Source organism: Elaeis guineensis, chromosome 5, assembly GCF_000442705.2.
Source record: "Elaeis guineensis isolate ETL-2024a chromosome 5, EG11, whole genome shotgun sequence".
Classification (NCBI taxonomy): Eukaryota; Viridiplantae; Streptophyta; class Magnoliopsida; order Arecales; family Arecaceae; genus Elaeis; species Elaeis guineensis.
The window spans coordinates 4046237-4052868 of NC_025997.2; the positions used below are offsets into that span (position 1 = coordinate 4046237).

Here is a 6632-nt window from a genome sequence, read left to right on the forward strand (position 1 = left end):
CATCGCAGGTATGACTCCTACACCCCTCTCCCCGCTCCTCATGCGCAGATCCTGATAGAGATCGAAGGAGCGGAGAATCAACGTCGGCCTCGGCCTCTGAAGGCAAAAGGCCCCGACCAACATGGCCGATCATCGATCGCCGAATCAACGGCTCGATCACCGATCGCCGAAACCGACGGCCTCGACCTCTGAAGGCAAAAGGCCCCGACCAACACGGCCGATCGTCGATCGCCAAATCAACGGCTCGATCATCGACCGCCAAACCGACGGCCTCGGCCCCTGAAGGCAAAAGGCCCCGACCAACACGGCCGATCACCGATCGCCGAATCAACGGCTCGATCATCGACCGCCAAACCGACGGCCTCGGCCCCTGAAGGCAAAAGGCCCCGACCAACACGGCCGATCATCGATCGTCGAATCAACGGCTCGATCATCGATCGTCGAACCGACGGCCTCGGCCCCTGAAGGCAAAAGGCCCCGACCAACACGGCCGATCGTCGATCGCCAAATCAACGGCTCGATCATCGACCGCCAAACCGACGGCCTCGGCCTCTGAAGGCAAAAGGCCCCGACCAACATGGCCGATCGTCGATCGCCGAATCAACGACTCGATCACCGATCGTCGAAATCGACGGCCTCAGCCTTTGAAGGCAAAAGGCCCCGACCAACATGGCTCGATTGCCGATCGCCGAATCAACGGCTCGATCACCGATCGTCGAATCAACGGCTCGATCACCGATCGTCGAAATCGACGGCCTCAGCCTTAGAAGGCAAAAGGCCCCGACCAACATGGCTCGATTGCCGATCGCCGAATCTATGACTCCGTCGTCGGCCTAATCGATGAATCGCCGAACCAACGGCTCAATCTACGTCTCGATCGTCGAGGATACATCGGATCCTACGATGGAGATCAAAGGAGCAGAATATCTATGATGGCCCCCACCTCTGAAGGCAAAGGGCTTCGACTAATGCGGCTGGCTAACTTGCCGACTTAGCTTCGACTAAGAAAGGCAAAACGCCAAGACGACCGCAGTCGTATTCGCGAAATACCGATCTAGTCACGACCGATCGAAGGATATTCGGCTTGCCACCGTTTATCATACATCCCGACGCATACGTCCGACCAAGGGCTGGACAATGGATATTCGACTTGCCATCGTTATCCTATCCGAATACGTCGGATGCTACTCGACTATCAGATTCTGCGGAATGATCGTGTCGACGAGCAACGTTCGGAGGTTGGCCGACCTCCGACCCGACGTGCATGCTCGACCTACAGTCGGGACGATCGATATTGGATCGTTCGTTGATGTGATCGTCAGAGTCGGGGCAAGAAAAGACGGAAAACCACTCCTTTCGTCCGAAGCCGTCGCCCACGTGTTCACACGAGCCAACACGACATCGGGCTCAGGAGTGGGGGGGGGCAACTGTTGGGATATACCGACCCCGACCGACTCCGACCGACCGACTGGCCGACCGACCGACCGACTGGCCGACCGACCGACCGACCGACTGGCCGACCGACCGACTGGCCGACCGACCGACTCCGACGGACGACTCCGACTGGCCGACCGACCGACCGACCGACTGACAGTCGGACCGACCGACTGACGCCATCACCGGCCAATTATCGGCTCACGACCGACTGAGGATATGTCGGGCGCACCTTTCCCGACCGACTGAACCCAGGGGTCTGCTGGCCGACTCACGTAAAACTCGCCGACCAACGGAGGGGCCCGACGCCACTCAGCTGGCCACCGACCTATGGTCGGTCGACTCCTCTGATCGCCGTACAGCCGCCAGAGCTTGTCGGTTCTGACAGCCGCATGCGGCACTGCCGCCTAGGGGCATTATCCCACCTAGGGCATTGTCAACCCTAGCGATTGGACAGCCCCACGGCGACATGACACTTTCACGGTGACTCTGACAGTCTACAGTGAGTTGACAATTCCTCACTTGTCTGCGCCATTAATGACGGCGCCATACCGTGCTCCACTATATAAATCGGGGAAGGCAACAGTGCAAGGGATCCGCTCCCCCCACTTCTCGACTCCAAAACCACAGACTCGCTCCTCTCTCCCTCTCTCCTTCGATCGAGTTCTCTGTCTTCATTTCACTGTTGCCCAGTCACCTCTCTGACTTGACCGTCGGAGCCGCCTCCGATCAGTGTGGACTTCTCGTTTTTACAGGTACACGTTTTCCGATGATCGAACGACGAGGCGATTGGCCGCAACACCTCTTCTTCCGATTTTTAAGATAAAATGACAGCTAACTTGCTGACGATATTTATCTATATATCAAGCTTTGTTTCAGCTCCCTGTCTTCCGCCTCCTCCACCCCCAACCCGAAGGGGAAAAAAAATTTAATAAAAAAACACTGTTAACTTTAAGCATACTGATGTCTGTCGGGATCGCCTGGTGTTCGTTCGTATTTCATTGTCTTACCGCCCGGGCGACTGTGATCAGACATCCGGTTGGTCTTGCTCGAAACTCTTTTTTTGGTATGTATTGTCTTGATGCGGGTCTATGAATACTTCTTTTCAGGCCAGTGGTGAAACTCTGGGGGCTCTTCCCCTGGTTACTTGTACATATTTTTTGTTATCAATAAAAGCTGGGTGGCTTCTTGCCTCCCATATTCATCAAAAAAAAAAAAAAAAAGACTGGTGAGATAGATGTAACCTTGTTCATGTTGATAAGTGCAAGATTGCCGAAAAGAGATCAGAGAAACAGAGAACGTTCTTGCAAGTTCAAACCCCATATATAAATACATTATACCCATTAAAGCCAAATGCAACAAAACGTCGAAGACAAAAGCACTTGGATCCTGCCATCCATTCGTTGGTTCCCAATCCACATCCGCCTACTTCTTCCCGAGAAAAACGTCGGTGAGAACGGTTTTCGACTGCAGAGAAGCCTTCAGGAGCTCCAACCCCTGAGCATTTCAGCAACAAATGAACAATGTAAAACAAGTAATAGCATGTGAAATTAGTAGATAGACAGCGAGCGAGAAGATAACCTCTTCTAAGCCGAGTTCCACGGTACTTTCCTCAAGCGAGCCCAGATCTTTGATGTTAAAATTGTTGAGAAGCGTGATGCTAGAGATCGTGGACATTGCCGTTACCGTTAAATCGTCCGAAATGGTATAGGTCACAATACCATGGACAAATCCGCCACCACCGTTAACTTCAACCCTATTGGACTTGGAATCCATGTAGTGTTTCTCTTTTGTCATTTGACCGTTGCAAGGACAGTGAGTCCCGTAAACATCAGTAAAATGGACAACATTGTTGTAGTTGGAGTAGCACAAGGGACATATATAGTACCTTTTGGGTGCCGAGGGTCCTGGCAGGAAAAGCATGGGTTGAGAGTGCGATGGCAACGACACCTTAGGGTTGAGTAGTAAGGTCTTATTTTGGGTGGTTTGGAGGTAGGTGTCATCCAGCCTCTATGCTTTGATAGATGTTGGCAATGGAACCCAACATCCGCTCCTTGGTTAGGAGTTTTATGATGGTACCTACCGGCATACACAAGAGGCCAAAGAGGAAATCCACCACCTCTTTGCCAGCTTCAGCAAAAAGGACCCTGTGGGAGGATTTGTCTATGAGAAGCTTCAAGCTCATCCTGTCGACCATTTTAGGGTGCTCCTGGGGAATGGCCTGCAAGCTCGTCTTTTCTGCCCGTGTAAGCTAGGGGGCTCCAGCGAAATGGCCTACATTCCAGCGATGCGGAATTGTGCGCAGGTATTGCCGGCCTCTGGCTCCAACAAGGGCCGGCTACATGTGGCCTACAAATGGATTGGATCAGATTGGATCGGATTGGATCTCGAGTAATCTCGATCCAATCTAATTTTTTTGATCGAATCTTAATATTAGATTCATACTTATTTCGATAAAAAATTAAATCGGATCGAATTGAATTCATGACCAAATTTATTGATCTATGAGATCATTCGGATCGGATCGGATCCATATATAATCCGACCCCACTCTATGAAATACGGATCCAATTCGGATTCGATTTGGATCAGATAGGATCACGGATTTAATTTATTTGAAACCTACCATCAGTAAATATTAATGCTAGATGACAATTAAGAAAGATTTCTTTTCTTATATTGCTTTTTTCTTATATTGCTGGAAGAAAAAATTTCAAGCGTTGTAGTACATGGGATTTGAGAGTTTGGATGTTCTGTTGGCACTTGGGTGGCCTACAAGACTGCACTATTGATCTCTCATAATCTCCCACAAGTGATAGTTTTGCTCTATCAACTTTCTCCTTCTCTCGGCATTATAATTCGCAACCGCATCGTAGCAGCCTTTTGCGCACCTGAATCATATAAATGACAGTCATTAGTTGCAGACTGGAGAAGCTTAAATGTTTATATTTAATATCTAGAAATCATATGAAAATTTTTTTTGATGGGAATAGGAGGTAACATGTTGTTGCCCCTGATATTATTGATCATGAAAGTATCCATAATCTACAAATGGATGGGCTTGATGAGAGTCTTTTCCAATATGACATGAATGTATTATCATTCTAATTTTTTGTAATTAATATTTTTTCTGATTTTAGTTCTTTAGCACTGAACTTACCAGATTACTCGAAAATTAAAATTTATTATTATTATTATTGTTGTCTTCTAGCACTTTAGTGCTAAAAAAAATCATGACTCAAAACCAAATAAAGAAGAAATCAGAACATACGGCATCAAAATATAGAGATTGTAGGAGATAGGAACGACAAACCTTAAGATCAAATCGGTTCAACCGAGATACCCAATTTTGATAAGGTTGTCGATAGTGGTGTCCCTCAGATGCTCCCGTCTGGAAGAAATGAGGAAGATCTTCACACCTCATGCTCTGATCTTGTGATATAAGTTGAGCATATGCTCCCGAAAGATCGAAAGATTTGAAAAATTTTGGTTCAAACCTAAATTCTTATTTGGGTGAGTCACTCTAATTGGATTCGAGTCTTATGTTTAGATTCGGATCAGATCAGATCGGATCATGTATCTTACGATTCAAATTAATCAAAAAACCTTCACGGGTCGGGTCGGATCGGATTCAAATTCAAAAAATTCAGATCCGATCTGAAAAAGAGAACGATCTAATTTTTAAATCCAATTCAATTTTATAAATCTTTTAAATAAATTCGAATCAAATATAATCGGATCACGGACCGATCCATTTGCAGCCTTAGCTATATATCTGTCTCGCCGACGTTCTCGATCTTTCATTACCCAACGTAACGGGACGACAATAAATTTATCGTTTTTCTCGTTGACTCTCTGGCTTCTGGTTTCTTTTTACCAAGAGTATGATCATTCATTGCTGCAGCCTGGTTTATCCCATCGGAAATCCTCACCACCGCATATCTCCAAGGTGAAATCATAATGACACCACCCATGCATGGCGCACGTACCTAGAAACTATTAACATCTAAATTTGAATAAAGAACGTTAGAAACCAAAATAATGCGGGTTCAGTTATTTATGGAATAGCATCATCAAATCAGGCACTTACATATCGAAATAGCATGTGAACGATGTCAGTTAGAGTCTCTCCGATATAATTATCATTCTCTGTTATATTTTTCTTTCCTCGAATCGGTACGCCTCGAATTCCGCCTCCATAGCCCCCATACAAAATGAGGGCCTCATTTTTGAGGAGTCGCAAGCTCCGCCTGTCCAGCTTCTTAGAATGCTTTTATCACAAAATTGTTAGTGGTTTTCTTCGCTGTTTATCCGCTGGGAAAAATAAATCATTCACCGATTTTACCGCATCTGGATCTGCTCATCTGATCCGATCATCCAAACATTGAAAAACAAACTGGCAGCAGATTGGATATTTCGTGGCAGGAGGTGAGAACAAGAAATTAAAAAACTCTCCTGTGATTAAAATGCATTTTTCCTTCTACGCACAGTTCCATTAGCCTAAGCATAAGTACCAGATTTGGCACATGTCAAGTGACCCGAGTTCATTCATCCACAGTTGCTGTTTGGCTTGTTTCACAAAGTTAGGACAGAGAACAAGCTTTGTAGAAGGTTGGGTGAATAACTAGTGGAGCGTTACCAGCCGTAAAGCTAATATCAAGTTCAAACTTGAGCTTGTTCATGTGTCACCAAGAAGGATTTCATTTAAGCTTGGAAACCTCACCAAAACAGTACCAGAGTCGCACTAATTAGCTTATTTCTACTCCAGTAAGCTAATAACCGAGACAGGGATATCCAACCACGTCATTAAATCGAGCACTAGGCCGCAACGAATATCTCACGGTTCACCTGGTTACAATTTAGTGCGATTACATAAAGGATCACATTCACCAAAATTTTAAATAAGATAAAATATTATAGATAAGATGTTCTTTAGGTGCATGCTACTACATAGCACATACACGCATTTTGACTATATCATGCAAAAGAATAAAAATTTGAGCCTTGAGGTCCCAATAATTGACAAAAATTGCATAATAAGGTTTTTTTTTTTTACCATTCTCTCCCACCCAAACAAAATCTGTGCAAGGGAACTGAAAAACACAAACTCCAATTGCTGACCAACATGTACGAATACATTTTTCCCATCCATTTGGAAGATAATCACATCCATATATATATATATATATATATATATA

At 45.9% G+C, this 6632-nt stretch overlaps 1 pseudogene; it reads right to left on the minus strand.

Annotated features, from left to right (window-relative positions):
* Window positions 1–2693: 2693 nt before the first annotated feature.
* LOC105044555 (uncharacterized) lies at window positions 2694–3737 on the minus strand (annotated as a pseudogene).
* Between the last annotated feature and the right edge of the window lie 2895 nt (window positions 3738–6632).